The following is a 21,622-nucleotide window of genomic DNA, read 5'->3' on the forward strand; positions in this document are numbered from 1 at the left end:
GCACATCAAGTTTTTGGCGCCGTTACCGGGACACAAGGATTTTAAGAAAGTTGGGAATCAACGACCTAATCGTTTTTTTCTTATTTTTCTGTTTTTTTAGAATTTTTCCTAAATTTTTCAGTTTCTGCAGAGCTCCGTCCCTGGTCGGACACGGGCCGTGCCCAACATTGTTACTGGCAGTTTTTATTTTCCGAGTTACAGAAAGTTAAGCACGGGGCCGTGTCGGTGCAGCACGGGGCCGTGTCGGTGCAGCACGGTAACAGGGATCCGGAAAACAATTACTGTATCTCTGACCACGGGTCGTGTTCATCTGAGCACGGGGCCATGGTGAAACTTCTGACCAACATTCTTTTTTGTTTTTATTGCAGGACTTGGAACCCAAGCGCCACATCTGAACTTCCTACGCTGTGTATGAGCTCTAGTTCTAGTAGAGACATAAAAGAACCTCTAGACGAACCCAAACGCTTTCTAAGGAAAAGACTTAAAGCTAAAAACCAAGAGAAAGTTTCAGGGGACCCACTTCCAATTGCGGATCAACGTACCCTCATGGATTACCTACGCCCCACCGTAGGTAATCTCGGCGCCGCTATCAATGCACCGAATGTCGAGGCCAACAACTTCGAACTTCGGTCGCATTTGATACAAATGCTCCAAAACTCTGCAACCTTCCATGGGCTTGCGGACGAAGATCCCCATTTACATATCACTATCTTCTTGGAAATATGTGATACTTTTCGGATCAATGGAGCATCAAATGACGCCATCCGCCTTCGAATGTTTCCATTTTCTCTAAAAGACCGAGCTAAGGCTTGGCTTAATACCCTCCCAGTTGGCTCGGTAAACACCTGGGATGAACTAGCCCAAAAGTTTTTATATAAGTATTTCCCTCCTGCTAAAACGGCTAAATTAATGACTGAAATTAATACATAATCACAAGAGGGCGGGGAATCCTTATATGAAACTTGGGAAAGGTTCAAGGAGCTACTAAGAAAGTGTCCTCATCATGGTCTTGCGGTATGGCAACAAGTATCCACTTTCTATAATGGGTTGTTGCCACAAACAAGACAAACACTTGACTCTAGCTCCGGGGGACTTTTAGGTAATCGTTGCCCAAATGAAATTTATAATCAAATTGAGAAAATTGCTCAAACCAATTTTCAGTGGCACACTCCCCGAGGCACAAAATCTATTGCCCCGGGCGCCCATAAGGTTGATGAGAGCACCTCCTTGCAAGCCCAAATCGAGGCCCTTTCTTCAAAAATCAAAATGTTAGAAATGGCAAAAATGGCCTCGGTTATGATTTGTGAAGGGTGTGGTGGGCCACATGAAAATTGGAGTTGTATGAAAGAAATGGATAATCAAATAGAATCGGTAAACTACATTGATAATAGACCTAGGCTGTCGGGTCCTCCATCGGGTACCTACAACCAAGGATGGCGTAACCACCCTAACCTTGGTTGGAGAGAACCCGGCAATAGTAGTAACCAACAAAATCTAAACCATCGAACAAACTTTCAACAACCAGGAAACGAGTCACAAAATTTCTCTCAACAACAACAAGGGGGACGAGAGAGGCTTGAAGATACCGTATCTCGCCTCATCTCCGACACCGAAAAGAAAAACTCGGATCGATTTCAACAACTGGAATCGAACTTTAGAAATCAACAAGCTAGTATTCAAAACATTGAAAAACAAATAAATCAACTAGCTCAAAATTTCTCCGAGAGACCACAAGGCGTGTTACCAAGCAATACCGAAACCAACCCAAAGGCGCAAGTGCATCTCATCACATTGAGAAACCGTACCGTGGGTCCCGAGGAGGCTCCGTTACCTCCAACTGAAAAAAGCCAATCTAGCCAAACCGAAACTATACCGACACCCCAACAAGAGACGGCTCCTTCACCAAATCAAGAACCCACCAAGAATCCTCCGGTACCGTACCCCGGTCGGTTAATTCGCTAAAAGACCGATGAGCAATTCACAAAGTTCGTAAAGTTACTAAAACAATTGTATTAATATTCCATTTGTTGAAGTCCTAACCCAAATGCCTAAATATTCAAAATTTATGAGGGGCTTCCTCACTCACAAAAGGAAAATTGAATCATTACAATTAGTTAATTTAAGCGAAGAATGCTCCGCCTTGCTACTCAACAAACTCCTGCAAAAGAAGATCGATCCCGGAAGCTTCACCATCCCTTGTTCAATAGGGGAATCACCCATTCGTAACGCACTAGCCGACCTCGGGGCTAGTATTAACCTCATGCCCGCATCAATGTTCGACCGACTCGGCCTAGGGAAAACAAGCCATACGAAAATGAGCATACAACTCGCCGATAGGTCAGTTCAATACCCACAAGGTGTCGCTGAAAATCTACTAGTTAAAGTCGGAGACTTTGTCTTCCCAGCCGACTTTGTCATACTAGATATGGAGGAAGATACCGAGGTACCACTCATCTTAGGGAGGCCATTCCTAGCTACGGCCCATGCAGTGGTAGACATGAATGGTGGGACACTAACATTGAGGGTTGGGGACAAGGAATGAAGTTCGGAGTTGGTAAGAGAGTAGAAGACGATGACCTAGTCAATTACATGAAAGTCATAGACTCAAGTTTGGATGATGCTCTCCGACGGTGCAACATGGGATTCAAAACATCCCACTTGGGTAACATATGACTGGCTTTGGGTCTAGCCAAGGACCCTTATAAACGTGTGTAGGATCGTTTGGCAACCCGAATGAGTCAATCAGAGGTGTTTTCGTCAATTACAGGTGCGGAATAACAAGTAATCAACGTAGGAATAGCATACAATTCACTTTAAACTCTTTCTGTATTGATTTGACGGTAAATACACTCAGTTCTCGATCCGGCAGCACTTCGGTACGAGATTCAACAAAACGTTACAACTGAGATCACCCTAAGGGTATATATAGGCCTTTGGGACCGCTTATTGGACAGGCCCAATAAGCGGCCCAGACATGTTGTCACAAAAGCTATCCAGCCCATGGTCACTCGAGCGATCCTAAACTCTAATGGGCCTAATAAGCGATCCACTAACCCTAATTCTATACATTTTCACATTTCCTCGTATATTGTGCCCAGATCTAACATTTAAGACTTATGACTCGATACAAGACGTAATCAGCAGATGTAGTGCACCAAGAGACTCCCCCTCAGATGTTGATGGAGTCGACTATCGAGTCACACCAATGCTGTGTCTTCACATCTTCAGTCTTGATCAGTCTTTGGGCTTCTCTCTTTCTATCTTCAGACTCCCTCTCTCGATTTGCTGGCAGTCCTTTGATCTTCAGCAATATCTTCAGGATCTTTGTCTGGCTCTCCTGCAGAAACTCTACCTCAAAGTAAATTTCTTTCACATATATATATCAAACATATAATACTGCACCAAATCAGACTTTCTATCCAAAATAAACACAAATTTTAATGAACCACTTGAAAAGGGTTAATTATGAAATCAATTAATTTCACACAAACACTCCCCCTCAAGTATTGCTCATCATGTTTAGCACTTGGAATTTTGAAAATCAGCTATCCAACATCAGTTGTCGAAAATCTTTTTGAATTTTCAAAATTTATGCTAAAACACACCAAAAATCTTTTTGGATTTTTCTGAAAGAAGAATAAAATGCAGAAATAAACTATTTACAGACAATATTTTTGTGAGCTCGTGCAAGAGGATCATATCAGTTTTTAAGACAAATCACCAACACCGTTAAGCTTTAAACATTCTCAGTTATAAACAATTTACCTAGATTGTCAGTATGTTTGTCCACTTAAATTTTCAACACAAATTTCAATCGATTCAAGATACGATATTAATATTTTAGAGACTTAAACTTAATTGTGTATCACTCCACTTGAATATACTCCTGTATCCAGATCCCAAATATTCAGTCTTACAGGTGAGTATACCACAGATGATATCTGTAAAGGGGTTATGTGCGAGGGTCGTGAGAGCTCAGGTCGATACTTCCGTATACGCAGAGAGATGACGGCTTCGACTTTTGGTGGGTCCCCTTTAGAGGATCTTTTTGCATTTCAACAGCAGCGACTATCAATTTTATTGTTTCATCAGCATGCTGAGGGCGAAGCTTATGTTTCAAAGCTTTAGCAGAAAGTATTATCCGGGGACTAGGTCAGTACTTCCATACAGCAGAAGTCCCGGGATAATACCCCAGATATCACTGAGTATAAAGACCTAGTATCTCAGAATACGGGACCTTTCAAACAAGATTTCGGGGGTTACCCATATATCCAAGAATAGTTACCCACAAATCAAGCAAGTTTGATTTAGGTTTATATCTCGTTTCAATTTACTAAATGTGCGAAAATCTAATGACACATCTGCAGTAAGATCGTTTATCACATTAAACTTTCCAATTCTTTAGCGTGCTGTGATAGTCCACTGATGTACTATCATTTCCTCTTTTATGCAACAAAAACTCAATTTTTCAGTTTTATCATGTTTTTGTCTTTTTCAAATTTTCTTATGTTTTTGGATTTTCTGAAATTCTTACTCCCCCTAAAATTCAAACACATTACCGAAAATTGAAAACAAACTGTACAGAACATGACAACTGATATCAAATCACCTCAAATCGCCATTCACTAGGCATAAACAATCAGAACTCCCCCTATCACCAAACTATTTTCCCATTTAGATTTCAAAACACTTAAGTTTGTTTTAATCAAAATGGTTTTTCCGGAAAATAAGTTTGATTGATTTTACCACTTGTAAGTTACCACTTGTAGGTTTATCAAACAAATGTTCGGGGTTGTGGTTCATCATCTTGTATACCGACCAATGTAGGAAAATACAAGTACAACTTAATGTCCTTGATTTACCATTTTCAGTTCAGAAACCTCTGTACCAATTGTAAAACCTCAACAATCATAAACAAACCTCTTTACCGTTTGCATAATTGACATTACCGAATAGAATTTTGAGAAAGATGCCGATTCATGCTCCACGCTTACCAACCTGGGAGCTCCGGCAAGTCCTGAGACTTACTGTTCATAATATGTACCATCCCAGTCACAAACCAGGGATGGTTCAACCTTTTCTTTCTTTATTTTCTTCTCATAGAATTCTTTAACCCCTTTGACTTTTCGATCAATCATCTTGCCAAAGATATCTTTTTCTCTGGGGTTAAAGACCTTCTCAGCATCAAATTCCTGTTCATCATGATAAAATTGGTTAGAAATTTCAACTTTACCAATTTTCTTTTTATAATTCTCAGCCCGAAGTAATGGAAAATCATCATCATTAGCACTCGGAACTGAGTTCTCAACTTTTTCATCAGCTTCACATTTTGAAATAATTTGAGGCTCAACTGACTTTGTGGAATCAGTTTCATCGCCCGAAGATAGCTCCTCTGATTTTGATCCATCAGAATCATCGCTAGAGCTTTCACCAACCTTCTTAACAACCCATTTCTGATTGTCAGATTTGGCTCTCTTTTTGTAAAACTTGTTCAAACTCTCACCAATTTCAAAAATACAATCTTTAAACAGTTTTGTTCTATCAAGTGGTGATTCAAACGCAAACACTTTTTCTGAGATTTTGCAAAAAACTCCCTGTTTTGATTGTATCGCCTGAGAACAATCTTTGGCGATATGTCCAACGTTGTTGCACTTGAAACAGGTTCTCGAGTCCTTCTTTTGTTCAGCTTGTTTCTTTTTCAGAAACTCCCTGTTCTTTTCCCTCCAGAAATTTGTCTTTTCTTCTTCATCAGTTGATGTACCTGAAACAAAGGACATTTTGGGTTTAAAATCACGAACATATTTTTCATTTTTCTATTTTTCTGTCGGAGTAAAACCTAATCCTTTCTTTTTGAAATTACCGCTATGGTTTGATCTCTTTTGGAAACCAAAACCAGAACTGTAATTCTTTTTCTTGTTTAATCTTTGTTGAACTCTTGAGGTGTATTTTTTTGGTTTATCATTAAGACATAAGTCTTTAATTTCAGAAATATTAATTTCTGTGATTTTGAAAACCTTGTTTATCAGTTCAGTTTTGACACCTCTTAATGGAAATTCATCATCAGAATATAATTTGTCAGAATTATTCAAAGTATAAGCAACTTTAAACAACCCTTCATCCAAATTAGATTTTGATAACAGGAATTTTCTATCATAAACTAATTTTCCCTGTTTTTCTGTTTGCATCGGAGTTTTTGACTCAGATTTTGACTCTGACGCGGACTCCGGCTTTGACTCGTCACTGTCATCACTATCTAACACATGATCCACAACTTTCTTCATCAATTGAGACTGTTGATCAGTGTCAGATGATGTAAACACAACATCAATACTTTCTGGAAGATTGACCGACGACTCTGACTCCCACTGTAAATTTGTAGCCTTTTTGACTCTTTCATCGTTAGGATGTCTAGGCAAATATCCGTTTTCCAGTGGAGGTGGACATCTGTTATAACTGACACCTTTCTTCTTACCAGATGAAGCCTTTTCAGTGTCATTTTTCTGATCACACTTCTTTTTGTCAGCAATCTTTTCTTTAGCATCAACTCCAGCTGCAATCTCCTCAGTTACATCATCCTCTTCCCAAACCTTCATGCTCTCAACAGTCGGATAAATCCTGTCAATCACATAGGAAATACATGAGTAACTTTTCAACAAACGATTTACTCTTTCAGTTTCTATTCGTTGCAGCTCAAGCTTCTGTTCTAAAGCAACACACTTTTCAATGTAGTTGTTTACAACTTTCTGCTTTGTCATAAACGCTCCCTGAAGAGTCTTCATAGCAACTGCTTGTTCTTCACTCGTTTGATTGTACTGATTCATTGTCTTGTTCAGCACATCATAAGACTCCTTCAGACTGTTTAAATTGTAAATCAACGTGCTGTTCTGCTTTTTCACAATCTCACAGTTTTCACATTTCACAGGAACTTCTTTTGCATCAACTTGATCTTCAACTTTAAACTTAGGCACTTCTGTCATCTTTTGCCTTCTCACCACCGGCACTTCTTCATCATCACTACTCACCGGCGTTTTGATCTTTTTCTTTTTCTTTTCCTTCTTGACTTTTTCATCTTCGCTATCACTCTCAGCAAGCAATTTCATATCTTCTCTGTATTTTCTCGCCCAATACTCTGTATCATCATCACTATCATCTACAATCTTTGCTGTAAAAGCAGTGTAAGTTGTGGTTTGATCAGGAATGTAATCATCCCAAGTAAAGTTTGCCCAGCTAAAACCTTCTGCAAGCTTTTCATCTTCTTGATCAATCAAACAAGCCTTTCCATTTTCTGGAATGTAATTATCCCAGGTAAATGATTGCTTCTGATTTGGATTAACCACACAAGCTCTCTTTCCTGTATCTTCAATCACATCTCTTCCATGTGCAGTCTGAGCTTGATGTTTTTGTTGTTGAGATGATTGACCAACTTGGTGATAGATGGCTTTGCGATAGTAGTCGTTGTTGTTGTTGAACGGATTTTGAGCTCCACTTGCTTCTCGGTTTGTGCACTCTCTCTTGAAGTGTCCTTTTTCCCTGTACCGAAAACAAGTGACTTTATATTTGTCAAAACCTAAAGTAGAAACGTTCGCATCACGAAGATCATCTCTCCCCGTGATTTGTTTAAACTTCTCAGCTCTCCGTAAAACACTAGCCAAACACCACTTTATATCCATCAACTCCATCTCTTCAGCATCTATCTGGTCGTAGTCTTCTTTGGTTAGCATTGGATTGCCGATACGACCTGCAACAAAACAAGTGTAAGATTCCAAAACCATTCCTAATAAAGACATTTGGTTTTTGGCAATTTCCTCAGAATAATCTTGATCATTCTCAAGATTCAATACAATGTTGCATTGTAGTTTTTTCCCATTTTTAGTTGCTGAGATGTTTGGATCAAATGATGGAAATGAAGTAAAACTGCTTTTGCTGCTTGATCCAGATGATGGACTTTCAGATACACTTTTGGCACTCATACCAGTAACAATCTTTGGAGATGAATTTGATGATTTCTCATTTACCCCAGCTTTATAATATAACCCGAGATCTTGTTCACCATCGAAGTCTTTCATTCTAATCACTTTTCTTTGCTCCATTTCTTGAGCCTCAATCTTTTCGATGAACTTACTGAGCGTCAAATTGCTAAAACCTTTCTTGTTTCTAAGCATCATCAAGTATGTGCCCCAACTCTCATATGGCAACGCATCAGCAAGTTTGTCGATCAACTCTTCATTACTCTTTTCAATACTCAACCTTTTCATATTTGCAAGCATATTACAATAACGTTCAATAATCTCACGTGTACTCTCATTCTTTAACCCACGAAATAAATCGAACTCTTTCTTTAGAAGCGACTTCTTGCTTTTAACCATCTCTTCACTTCCCCTAAACTTCGACCGTAAAGCTTTCCAGATCGAGTACGAAGTTCCATTATGCTGTAAAAGAACCATGATATCTTCCTTCACTGCTTGTTGAAGAAGACTAAGCATCATTTTCTCATTTTTGTACTTCTTCCTCTCATCATCTCTAAGATCTTTGATTGGAACTGGATCTTCATCATCATTCAATGGTCTAACATACTTTGTTTCTACGCAATCCCAAGCATCAAGATAATTCGCTTGCACCCAATTTTCAAACCGGCCTTCCCAACCTTTATATTCCTCGATGTTCATTAACTTGGGAGGCTTTTGCATCGTTCCTGTTTCATTTTCTATCATTGTGGTTTGAATAGCGGAGATTGGGATATTAGGAGTAGCAAACAAATTATAGAAATCCTCGTCCATTTTCAATTTTCGAAAAATATTTCAAACCGTTCACAAAAGTGGACAAGATAATCAAAATGTCACAAAGGCGGTCCAATAAGATCAAATAAGCGATCTGGGTGAGTTCAAATAAGCGGGTCGAACTTGATTTGCTCAAAAAGCGGTCCAACAGAATCAGTATGAGCGGACCAAGTACTGTTCGAACGAGCGGTTCAAAAAATTTTAGTTCGAGCGGTTCTCACACAAAATGAATTTGAAGCGATCCAAGAAATCAAGGTCCAATAAGCGGTTCACCTATGAAATTTCGAGCGAATCAACTACTCGACCGAATAAGCGGTTCTCAATCGTACGAATAAGCGGTCCAGAACTGTTAATTTCGAGCGGTCCAGAACAGTTCAGAAAAGCGATCCACTTTCGGTCATCATTTTGACGCACTATTTCTTTGAATTTCGACACCAAACTTTCAAGGGTTTATCTCTATGTAGTTGCGCACAATTCCTGAGATTTTGAGCAAATTTCGACCGTTGAAAATGTCTGAATCTGAAAAAGAATGAGTAGAAGATAGAAAGTTTGATGATTTTCAGCTAATTCCTGTAGAACTCCTCCTCCTGAAGCTCTGATACCAATTGTAGGATCGTTTGGCAACCTGAATGAGTCAATCAGAGGTGTTTTCGTCAATTACAGGTGCGGAATAACAAGTAATCAACGTAGGAATAGCATACAATTCACTTTAAACTCTTTCTGTATTGATTTGACGGTAAATACACTCAGTTCTCGATCCGACAGCACTTCGGTACGAGATTCAACCAAACGTTACAACTGAGATCGCCCTAAGGGTATATATAGGCCTTTGGGACCGCTTATTGGACAGGCCCAATAAGCGGCCCAGACATGTTGTCACAAAAGCGATCCAGCCCATGGTCACTCGAGCGATCCTAAACTCTAATGGGCCTAATAAGCGATCCACTAACCCTAATTCTATACATTTTCACATTTCCTCGTATATTGTGCCCAGATCTAACATTTAAGACTTATGACTCGATACAAGACGTAATCAGCAGATGTAGTGCACCAACAACGTGGCGCACCACGGAGGCATTCCGCGGAATTATCCTTAGTTTAGTTTAGATAAAAAAAATTTATGCTTTCTAGTTTATTTTTAATTTTCAGGAATAAAATGCACTCGGGATGGAGAAGGATACTAAGGGAAACTTGAACCAACACCCCATGCACAAAAACAGAGCTTCCCGACAATTTTTCTTCATTACAGCAAGTTCAGCACGGGCCGTGCCCAGCCAACACGGCCCCGTGCTGAGAGATCTGCAGGAAACGCCCAGTTCAGGTAACTGGACACAGGGCGTGTTTGCCGAACACGCCCCCGTGCCCTGCCTTCTGTTACTTTCTAATAATTTTTGTTACTGACAACCTGAACACGGGGTCGTGCCCGGACACCACGGGCCCGTGTCCAGATGTCCAGTAACATTAAACTTTGTTTTTAACACAACTTTTACACATTCAATCAACCTAAAAATTTATTTTTGGGACACATTGAGGACAATGTGTAATTTAAGTGTGGGGGGGGGGGATGCTAAAACCTTGAATTTTGCAAGTCCTAATTTTTTCAAAACTCTATTGGAACCGCTAATCACCCCAAATTTTTTCAAAAACTTTTCATTTTTTTACTTGTCTTGGTTTAATTTGGGAATAATAAGTTCTAAAAAGGTTATACTTTTACAAATTTACAACCAATAGCATCGTGATAAAAAGAACCAACATAAGAAAATTATGAAACGGCATGACAAATCTAGTTAAAATTTGATTATATATACTTGATCACATAAAAAACCCATTCCCACAAAACGTGAGTTTTGAGCCTTTATTGAGCACACAAATACACATCTTTAAAACTAAATGCTCATTTTTCGTTTCTTGTGTGAATAGCCGCTTGGTTTCTTACGACTCTAGAACTTGCCATGACGATACATTCCCGGTCCTTACCAACTTAAACCCAAGTAAGTAAATGATGGAGGCATTAGAACTAACCCCTTTTTCTTTCAACGCCATTATTTTTCTTTTTTTTTACCACCTACCCAAAATCCCCCTAGTTAACCCCTTTGAGCCTAAACCTTTTAATTTCTAAACCCACAAAACAAATACCCTTTACCAACCAAAACCCTTTTTCATTTTAAACCCTTTATTTTAGTAAAAAGCTCGGTTTTCATGTGACGTTCCTTATCAAAAAAAATGATGAAGTCAAACAATAAAGAAACAATGTCACACCCCGACCACGTAAAACAACAAATCGTGGCGGAAACGTCGGGGAGTGTTGTAACAGAATCATTGTTTCACAACCATGGATCAAATAGTTTTGTTTTATTAAATTATTGAACTCAATGTTTTGGTACAATTCAGATAAATACAAATAATTGTTTCTCAGTTTTAAAGTCGCTAAGGCACAAGTCCATCCTATGTGTAGCATGCATCAACAATCATCACAAAGCAGTACCTGAAACATATATGAAAATAGGTACGTCAGCATAAAAATGCCTGTGAGTAACATAGGATTTTATGAATTAGATTCATGGCTTTGGATAAAGGAGGAAAAGGTTTTATGTTTTCAAAATAGCCATGAATCCAATGTAAAAAGTTTTGTTTCTTAAAACGTGTCGTTTTGTAAAAGGGTTTATAGTATATACAAAATATACTTTGGTTTTGGAAAGTTTGTATAAATAGTATATCAAAGTATACTTTAGTTTTGAAATAGTTAAATGGATAGTATATCAAGATATACTTTAGTAATTAAAATAATAGTTTCGGTAGTATATCTCAAGTATACTTTGGTTTAAGAATAAAAGTACTGGTAGTATATCAAATTATACTTTGGTTTGTAAATAGCATATCAACTATGCTTTGGTTAAAAGTAGCATATCAACTATGCTTTAGATAGTATATCAAAATATACTTTAGTTGAAAATAACGAAGTTGGTAGTATATCAAACTATACTTTGGTAAACAGTAGCATATCAAACTATGCTTTGGTAAATAACAAAGTAGTATGTTAAAACATATGTTGGATTTTGTACTTAGTATATCAAAATATACTTTGGTAGATCACATTTGAGAGCACATCAAACTGTACTTTTGTAGTATATCAACATATACAAAGAGAGTGTGATTTGGTATTCAACAAAGCCTTAGTGTATCAAACTACACTTTGGAGACTATAGAAATACCACGAAGGCAATTTCTATTTGGTTTAAATTTGGTTTCTGACATTCCATACAACAAGAATGGGGTGTCTAGTCCTATAGCGCTATATCATACTACCAATCGGCTGGGTGAATGTATAAAAATGGTACAATCCAACAATTTGTTTATTAAGTTTTGGAAAATCAGTGTTTAAACCATAGGTAATTGTTTAATTTGTCAAAAGAATATGTATTAAGCATGTGTAATCATATAGTTTAAAATCAGGAAAATAACAGATAGGCATATATGTTTCACCCCAAAACAATTGAAAACAGTAAAAGAGGGGACTATGTACTCACTTGAGATTGCAAGTATCCTTGATTAAGTGTCCTAACAAAGCTCGGGAAATCAAGGAATCAAGTGGCACCTAGTATGGATCACTATGTTAAACAATCGGATCCTAAATCGGAAGATAGGATAGAATGAAGTTCTATAAATCAAATGAGTATTGCAACTCATATGGCATGATTTAATAGACCTAACATTCTGATTTGGAAGTTTACCTAAGTGCTTTTGACCCGTTTCGACCCATTATGGTAGTATAAGCCACTATAATGCGTCGTTTGCGTAAAACTAGGTTCGGATGGTTAACTATGTGCTATGTCAAGTCTTACATGCCCAATTATCCCTAAACATGTTACTAATTCAGATTATATGTCAAAAATATGTTCACATAATCAAAATATGGATTTTAGCTTCAAAAGGGCATTTTGGTCATTTCCTATGGGCATACAAGCTAACTAGCATACGACTAACCAATCCTATGTGATCATAAGGTATAACCTCAGTGGTTATTCCCTATACAACTATGATCACTAATTAAGCTTGGTCGGATCCTAAAGATCGACAAAACGGGTCGGGTTCGGAAGTATAAGCGGTTGTTTAGACCGCTTACCTTACGACCCTAAACAAGCACAAACTAAAAGTGTCGAGTTAGACATGTCAAAACATGTCCAACCTACTGATTTGGTATCAAAACAAAGCGTTTTGATACCCTAAAGTAGTTCCGTTGCAAAATGCGTGCTAAAACGCATTTTGACCGAAACTTTGACTCGACACTAGAACTAGCTAACGTGGTAATCAGCGGTTATAATCACGAAGGATTATAACTATCGTGACTACAATCACGTTTCAAAGTTCAATTGAACTTTGACTTGACCAATTGATGGTCAAAACCGAAAGTCAAACTGTTGGCCAAACCGTTTGACTTTCTGCACTACAAAAGGAAAAAGGAAATAAAAAGAATGAAAGAAGCTCACTTAGGGTCCTTGCTATCTTTTCTACAAGAAGACAAAGTCCCAAAAAGCTTAGAAGAGAGCTCCAAAGCAGATTAGAGAGGAGAAGAATGAGGTATGAGCATGGAATGAATGAAGTTGATGGCTATTTATAGTTGTAGTGGATTAACAAGATCATTCCACTTGTTTTTCTTAGCCATTAAGCATTAATCCTAGCCATACATGTGTTACAAGCTGATTAGAGCCTTGGTGAACACACAAACTTGCCCACCACACAAAGAAATTGCACAAACAGCCCTTGAATTTGCAAACTGTTGCTGAAAATGAACTTTCTGCCCAGATGTGGCACTCGCGTAGCGCGACGGCATAGGCAGGAGGGCTCGCGCTACGCTACGGTGTATCGGATTCAGCAAAGTTTCAAAAAATGGCAGAAATGGTCCCTGCACGCGTTTAAAGCCTTTTTCGATGCGTTTAAACCCCGTTAACCTCATTTCAAGGCTCTAAAATGAAGTTAAAGTATAGGGAACTCAAAACATGCTCAAAAACATCTCGGATGTCGGTTCGTTTGGTCGTACGATCGCGTTGTTCGGTTAATTACGACGGAACTCAAACGGATGCGAAAACGAACCAAATTAAGCGACGAATGGAATATTTTTGGCACGCCGATCACTAAAATAAAAATATTTTAGTGTGTACAAAAATTTTGGATGTCCAGATGTGTCCAGAACGTAAGATATGCGCGAAAATGCAAACTTACGTCGTTTTGACACTTTTAGTCCCTGTAAGATCACATAAGCATGTTTTCGCACACCGAACCACTCAAAGCTTGTTTCTAAGCTATGATTAGGTTATATATGGTATGTTTAACTTATGATCAAGTTCCGGACTATTCGTTACCTTACGAATCGGTATAGTTTCGCAGTTTGACGCAAATAGTCCCTGCGATCGAATAAACTTGTTTTTGCCATACTAAACCTTCCAAAACTTATTTATAAGTTATGTAAAGGTCATTTAAGGTATGTTAAGCCTATTTCACTATTCCGAAGTGTTTGTCGTGCTAAACTGATTACGTTTACGCACCAGTGCGCATATAACTTTCCAGAAAGCGATTTAAAGCTCGGAATTGAACAAGAATTGATATGTGCAAAGGATACACATATTTATACAAATCCCAGGTATGAAACACAATGTTTCATAGGTTTGGCATTTGTTTGGTGTTCGTGGTGACACAGGTGTCACAGTCTCCCCTACTTTAGGAAATTTCGTCCCGAAATTTAATTCTAGAGGAAACTTGTGAAGACAACTGTGATCGTTTCGCTTTCAAGTGAATCCTTCGTTTCCCGAGTAGAACTCTAGGTCACGTTTGGATTCTTAGCGAATCTGTTAACTGCCAAAATGTTGCAGTAACAAACACATGGGGTTTCGAACGACGGATAGGAGGATGTTTCCTATGAAGACTATTATAGGAAACTTGTGTGTGCTTGAAATCAGAGTCGGAGAATGCAAAATAAGATTGACATTGGTCAAGGTCCAGGACTTCTAGTAATTTAAATAACGCTACTTTCGCAATGTAATAAGGAACACTTATATATAGGAAGTACCAGCGGCGTATCCACCATGCCCTTTTTACATTGCTCCCGTCTCGTTATTCTCATCACTATAGGTCTTAACACATGACAAAATTTGTTGTGGTTTCTGTGCACTGAATTCCATAATTACGTATGCATCCATAATTACGTAATTCCTTGCACAGTCCGCACAGTTCATCTCATAATATGTAGGGTAAAATCAATTGAATAACCATGAAATGACTTGACTAGACCACCAAAGGATCTTTTTAACTAGATCAATGAACGATCCTTTTAACCAGATCAACACATGATCTTCCTTAACTAGATCGTTGTATGATCTCTTTAAATAGACCACTTAAGGGATCTTTATAACTCGGAACCAAATAATCGTTTTGAATCAGCACTTTGGAATCCAAGGTTCTTACTATTTGCATAGAAGCCCCTTAAGGATTTAAGACAGTACTTTGAGTACCCTTCTGAGAATCTAACATATGAAAATACGGAAGATTCCACCAGGACTTAGATAACGAGCTTTGGAGTTACACATAAACATAAAATCACCAAATTGTGTATTCGTTAATTTAGTTATTAGCTCGTTTGTGAATTTGAAGTACACTAGAAATCCAATCACGGACTTCAATTAGTACTTTAAAATATCCTCAAGAATCTAACTATGAAGATAGGAAGATCTTATAAGGATTTGGAATTTGTTTCTGTCGTTTTATAACATTCGTATTAGGATAAATAAAGAATCCAATTAAGGACTTACGATAGCACCTTTATCAAATCAAAGATTTGAAATGGTACTTCAAGTATCTGATTAAGGATTGCACATGTACTTTGTTTCTTAAAAGAAACTAGTACTTAGGATTTTTGGGGAGATCACAAATGATCATAGAATGAAGGAACCACAAGAGTAGTTTGTTCTAGAAAGAACATGGTTCATTGGTGTTGATATTGTAGGGGTATGTCAACATACAATCGGATCAGTTTTGGAAATAAAATTGGAACAACCATTTTATTTATAATAACTGAATTGTCCCAAATGTCAAAAGATAACAAACAAAGGAAATACAAAAGACTAATTGTTCACTGCTGCATTGTCATTTGCATTTTCCTCGTTTATGTTGAATACTCGTCCACATGCTGGATTTGTATTAACAAGTCTTGGGCAATTGTTCCGGTAGTGAGTAAGATCACCACAGTTATAGCACGATCTAGGTGGAAACCGTGCTTGAACAGCGGCAGGATTTGCAGCATTTTGGTTTTGGATAACATGGCGACATGTATTGACCAAATGTCCTAATCGCCCGCAGTGGGTACACTTCTGACACGGTGTCTGATTCACATGATGACGGTTGCATTTGTTGCACAAGGGTGCAGTACCAATATAGTTCTTCCTAGCACGAGGCTGTGCTGGCTGATTTGGTGCAACCTGATCATTCTGAGCGACTACTGCGAAGTTTTGTGAAGCCTTACGCTTCTTCGACTTCTTAGAGGACTCGGTCTGTTTATCCTTTAGTTTATCTTGTGCTGTCTTGTTAGATGGTCTTGGATCGCCTTTTCGGAAAAGCTTACCCTTCCTGATTTGAGATTCAGTCAGGGTAGCAGATAGTTCAATGGCTTGTCTGACGGTAGTAGGGTTGCTACCAGTAACAATATCCTGAACTGGGTCAGGAAGACCATCGATGTATCTTTCAATCGCCTTATCCAAGGGCGTAACCATGGTAGGACATAACAGACTCAATTCCTCGTAACGATCAGTGTAGGCTCGATGTTCACCGCTGTCTTGTTTGAGATCATCAAATTCCCGTTCCAAAGCCCTAAGCTCATGACGAGGACAGAATTCCTTCATCATTAGAGCCCGAAGCTCTTCCCAGGTTTGTGCCATTGCTACATCGGCACCTCGATCCCTCATTATGCCATTCCACCATGTGAGTGCTCTTTTCTGGAATACACTCGACGCAAACTCAACTTTTCGCTCGTTGGGGCATTGCACATGACGAAACGTGCTTTCGAGACTCTCAAACCACTGTAGGAGCCCCGTGGCCCCTTAAGACCCAGTAAATGTGAGTGGCTTAGCTGAGTTGAATGTCTTAAAGGTGCACTGAACATTGTTATTGTTTGCCTGATTTATCTGGGTGATAAGGTTCGGGAGTACAGCAGCGAATTGCTGAGCGATTAAGGCTGCCAAGGCGGCATCCTGAGCTTGATCACGTCGAGGAGGCATATTCTAAAAGGGCAAAGAAACATGAGGGAAAAACGAGTGAGATGTCATTGGATATTCAAAACTGGATGTTTAAGAATATCGTCAGAGCATAAGGATTGTGATCATTCGTTCGTTACTTAAAACAAACAAATGACACTGTGACAAATCAAAGTAAATAGGTCAATATAATGTATCACTGAAGACATGCTCACCTATAAGTGAACACTCACCCCAAGAGTTCCCAGGTAAGAGTGACTGGTCCGATACTGCGGATTTGTACGAACACTCTAGCCTTAGACAGAAAACTCAGGGTACAGGCATTCACTCTTCCAGTTTGCATGTGTTCACATTATTGAGACCCAAACTTTGACGGGATTTTGAAAACTCAAAAGGCACAAAGCTAAAGATGAATCAAACTGGAAGGGTTCAAAACCTAGTAATCAATCATCCAAGGATAGATGATTAATTTTCGAAGCGGATTTGTTATTGTGTTCTCGTTGTGGTTATCACCTAAGGATAGGTGACGTGTATTGTTTTAAGACTAAACACAAGATAACTTGTGATAGGGTCCTAGGAAGGTTATAGTCTAGGTCAAAGCATTACTAATAACCTAATTCCCTATAACCATTGGCTCTGATACCAACTTTTCTGTCACACCCCGACCACGTAAAACAACAAATCGTGGCGGAAACGTCGGGGAGTGTTGTAACAGAATCATTGTTTCACAACCATGGATCAAATAGTTTTGTTTTATTAAATTATTGAACTCAATGTTTTGGTACAATTCAGATAAATACAAATAATTGTTTCTCAGTTTTAAAGTCGCTAAGGCACAAGTCCATCCTATGTGTAGCATGCATCAACAATCATCACAAAGCAGTACCTGAAACATATATGAAAATAGGTACGTCAGCATAAAAATGCCTGTGAGTAACATAGGATTTTATGAATTAGATTCATGGCTTTGGATAAAGGAGGAAAAGGTTTTATGTTTTCAAAATAGCCATGAATCCAATGTAAAAAGTTTTGTTTCTGAAAACGTGTCATTTTGTAAAATGGTTTATAGTATATACAAAATATACTTTGGTTTTGGAAAGTTTGTATAAATAGTATATCAAAGTATACTTTAGTTTTGAAATAGTTAAATGGATAGTATATCAAGATATACTTTAGTAATTAAAATAATAGTTTCGGTAGTATATCTCAAGTATACTTTGGTTTAAGAATAAAAGTATTGGTAGTATATCAAATTATACTTTGGTTTGTAAATAGCATATCAACTATGCTTTGGTTAAAAGTAGCATATCAACTATGCTTTAGATAGTATATCAAAATATACTTTAGTTTAAAATAACAAAGTTGGTAGTATATCAAACTATACTTTGGTAAACAGTAGCATATCAAACTATGCTTTGGTAAATAACAAAGTAGTATGTTAAAACATATGTTGGATTTTGTACTTAGTATATCAATATATACTTTGGTAGATCACATTTGAGAGCACATCAAACTGTACTTTTGTAGTATATCAACATATACAAAGAGAGTGTGATTTGGTATTCAACAAAGCCTTAGTGTATCAAACTACACTTTGGAGACTATAGAAATACCACGAAGGCAATTTCTATTTGGTTTAAATTTGGTTTCTGACATTCCATACAACAGGAATGGGGTGTCTAGTCCTATAGCGCTATATCATACTACCAATCGGCTGGGTGAATGTATAAAAATGGTACAATCCAACAATTTGTTTATTAAGTTTTGGAAAATCAGTGTTTAAACCATATGTAATTGTTTAATTTGTCAAAAGAATATGTATTAAGCATGTGTAATCATATAGTTTAAAATCAGGAAAATAACAGATAGGCATATATGTTTCACCCCAAAACAATTGAAAACAGTAAAAGAGGGGACTATGTACTCACTTGAGATTGCAAGTATCCTTGATTAAGTGTCCTAACAAAGCTCGGGAAATCAAGGAATCAAGTGGCACCTAGTATGGATCACTATGTTAAACAATCGGATCCTAAATCAGAAGATAGGATAGAATGAAGTTCTATAAATCAAATGAGTATTGCAACTCATATGGCATGATTTAATAGACCTAACATTCTGATTTGGAAGTTTACCTAAGTGCTTTTGACCCGTTTCGACCCATTATGGTAGTATAAGCCACTATAATGCGTCGTTTGCGTAAAACTAGGTTCGGATGGTTAACTATGTGCTATGTCAAGTCTTACATGCCCAATTATCCCTAAACATGTTACTAATTCAGATTATATGTCAAAAATATGTTCACATAATCAAAATACGGATTTTAGCTTCAAAAGGGCATTTTGGTCATTTCCTATGGGCATACAAGCTAACTAGCATACGACTAACCAATCCTATGTGATCATAAGGTATAACCTCAGTGGTTATTCCCTATACAACTATGATCACTAATTAAGCTTGGTCGGATCCTAAAGATCGACCAAACGGGTCGGGTTCGGAAGTATAAGCGGTTGTTTAGACCGCTTACCTTACGACCCTAAACAAGCACAAACTAAAAGTGTCGAGTTAGACATGTCAAAACATGTCCAACCTACTGATTTGGTATCAAAACAAAGCGTTTTGATACCCTAAAGTAGTTCCGTTGCAAAATGCGTGCTAAAACGCATTTTGACCGAAACTTTGACTCGACACTAGAACTAGCTAACGTGGTAATCAGCGGTTATAATCACGAAGGATTATAACTATCGTGACTACAATCACGTTTCAAAGTTCAATTGAACTTTGACTTGACCAATTGATGGTCAAAACCGAAAGTCAAACTGTTGGCCAAACCGTTTGACTTTCTGCACTACAAAAGGAAAAAGGAAATAAAAAGAATGAAAGAAGCTTACTTAGGGTCCTTGCTATCTTTTCTACAAGAAGACAAAGTCCCAAAAAGCTTAGAAGAGAGCTCCAAAGCAGATTAGAGAGGAGAAGAATGAGGTATGAGCATGGAATGAATGAAGTTGATGGCTATTTATAGTTGTAGTGGATTAACAAGATCATTCCACTTGTTTTTCTTAGCCATTAAGCATTAATCCTAGCCATACATGTGTTACAAGCTGATTAGAGCCTTGGTGAACACACAAACTTGCCCACCACACAAAGAAATTGCACAAACAGCCCTTGAATTTGCAAACTGTTGCTGAAAATGAACTTTCTGCCCAGATGTGGCACTCGCGTAGCGCGACGGCATAGGCAGGAGGGCTCGCGCTACGCTACGGTGTATCAGATTCAGCAAAGTTTCAAAAAATGGCAGAAATGGTCCCTGCACGCGTTTAAAGCCTTTTTCGATGCGTTTAAACCCCGTTAACCTCATTTCAAGGCTCTAAAATGAAGTTAAAGTATAGGGAACTCAAAACATGCTCAAAAACATCTCGGATGTCGGTTCGTTTGGTCGTACGATCGCGTTGTTCGGTTAATTACGACGGAACTCAAACGGATGCGAAAACGAACCAAATTAAGCGACGAATGGAATTTTTTTGGCACGCCGATCACTAAAATAAAAATATTTTAGTGTGTACAAAAATTTTGGATGTCCAGATGTGTCCAGAACGTAAGATATGCGCGAAAATGCAAACTTACGTCGTTTTTGACACTTTTAGTCCCTGTAAGATCACATAAGCATGTTTTCGCACACGGAACCACTCAAAGCTTGTTTCTAAGCTATGATTAGGTTATATATGGTATGTTTAACTTATGATCAAGTTCTGGACTATTCGTTACCTTACGAATCGGTATAGTTTCGCAGTTTGACGCAAATAGTCCCTGCGATCGAATAAACTTGTTTTTGCCATACCAAACCTTCCAAAACTTATTTATAAGTTATGTAAAGGTCATTTAAGGTATGTTAAGCCTATTTCACTATTCCGGAGTGTTTGTCGTGCTAAACTGATTACGTTTACGCACCAGTGCGCATATAACTTTCCAGAAAGCGATTTAAAGCTCGGAATTGAACAAGAATTGATATGTGCAAAGGATACACATATTTATACAAATCCCAGGTATGAAACACAATGTTTCATCGGTTTGGCATTTGTTTGGTGTTCGTGGTGACACAGGTGTCACAAACAAGTTCATCAAAAAAGAACCTTGTTTGAATAATGCTTCATTAGAATAAAAAGTCACAAAATTAAAAAGTTTTACGAAAATCGAGGCTTTTTACGTTTTTCGCCCTTTTCTACTAACCACTAACCCAAAACCACTTACCTTTAACCCAAGCCTAACCCTTCCCCAAAGTCCTCTTGATAATTACAAAGGTGTATAGTTAAAAAGGAGGAGGATTGATTGATTGGCAAGCATATGGTAGAAGTAAGTTCCATGTCGGTCCCGAGTGTTTCACAAAAATACATCTTCGGCCGAGTGTTGAGTGATCTCCCGTGAGGTATGTGAACTTGTATATAAATGGAATTTTAAAGAGGCATGTTATGCCCAAATAAGTAATTTCTCTTATGTAATGTTCTAATTAAATCATAACGAATAGGATTGTAAATAACATAAAAATAAAACCTAATAAAAATCTTACACTCAAGACAAGCCCAAAACCTTCTCTTCTACCCATTCCATTTG

General features: G+C 38.0%; 1 non-coding gene across 1 annotated transcript; it reads right to left on the reverse strand.

Moving 5' to 3' along the window:
- Window positions 1-903: 903 nt before the first annotated feature.
- LOC118489859 lies at window positions 904-1,010 on the reverse strand. The gene has a single exon (XR_004887872.1). It is a non-coding gene; the product is annotated as a small nucleolar RNA R71 (small nucleolar RNA).
- Window positions 1,011-21,622: the final 20,612 nt, after the last annotated feature.

The sequence above is a fragment of the Helianthus annuus genome, chromosome 2 (genome assembly GCF_002127325.2).
Source record: "Helianthus annuus cultivar XRQ/B chromosome 2, HanXRQr2.0-SUNRISE, whole genome shotgun sequence".
Lineage (NCBI taxonomy): Eukaryota > Viridiplantae > Streptophyta > Magnoliopsida > Asterales > Asteraceae > Helianthus > Helianthus annuus.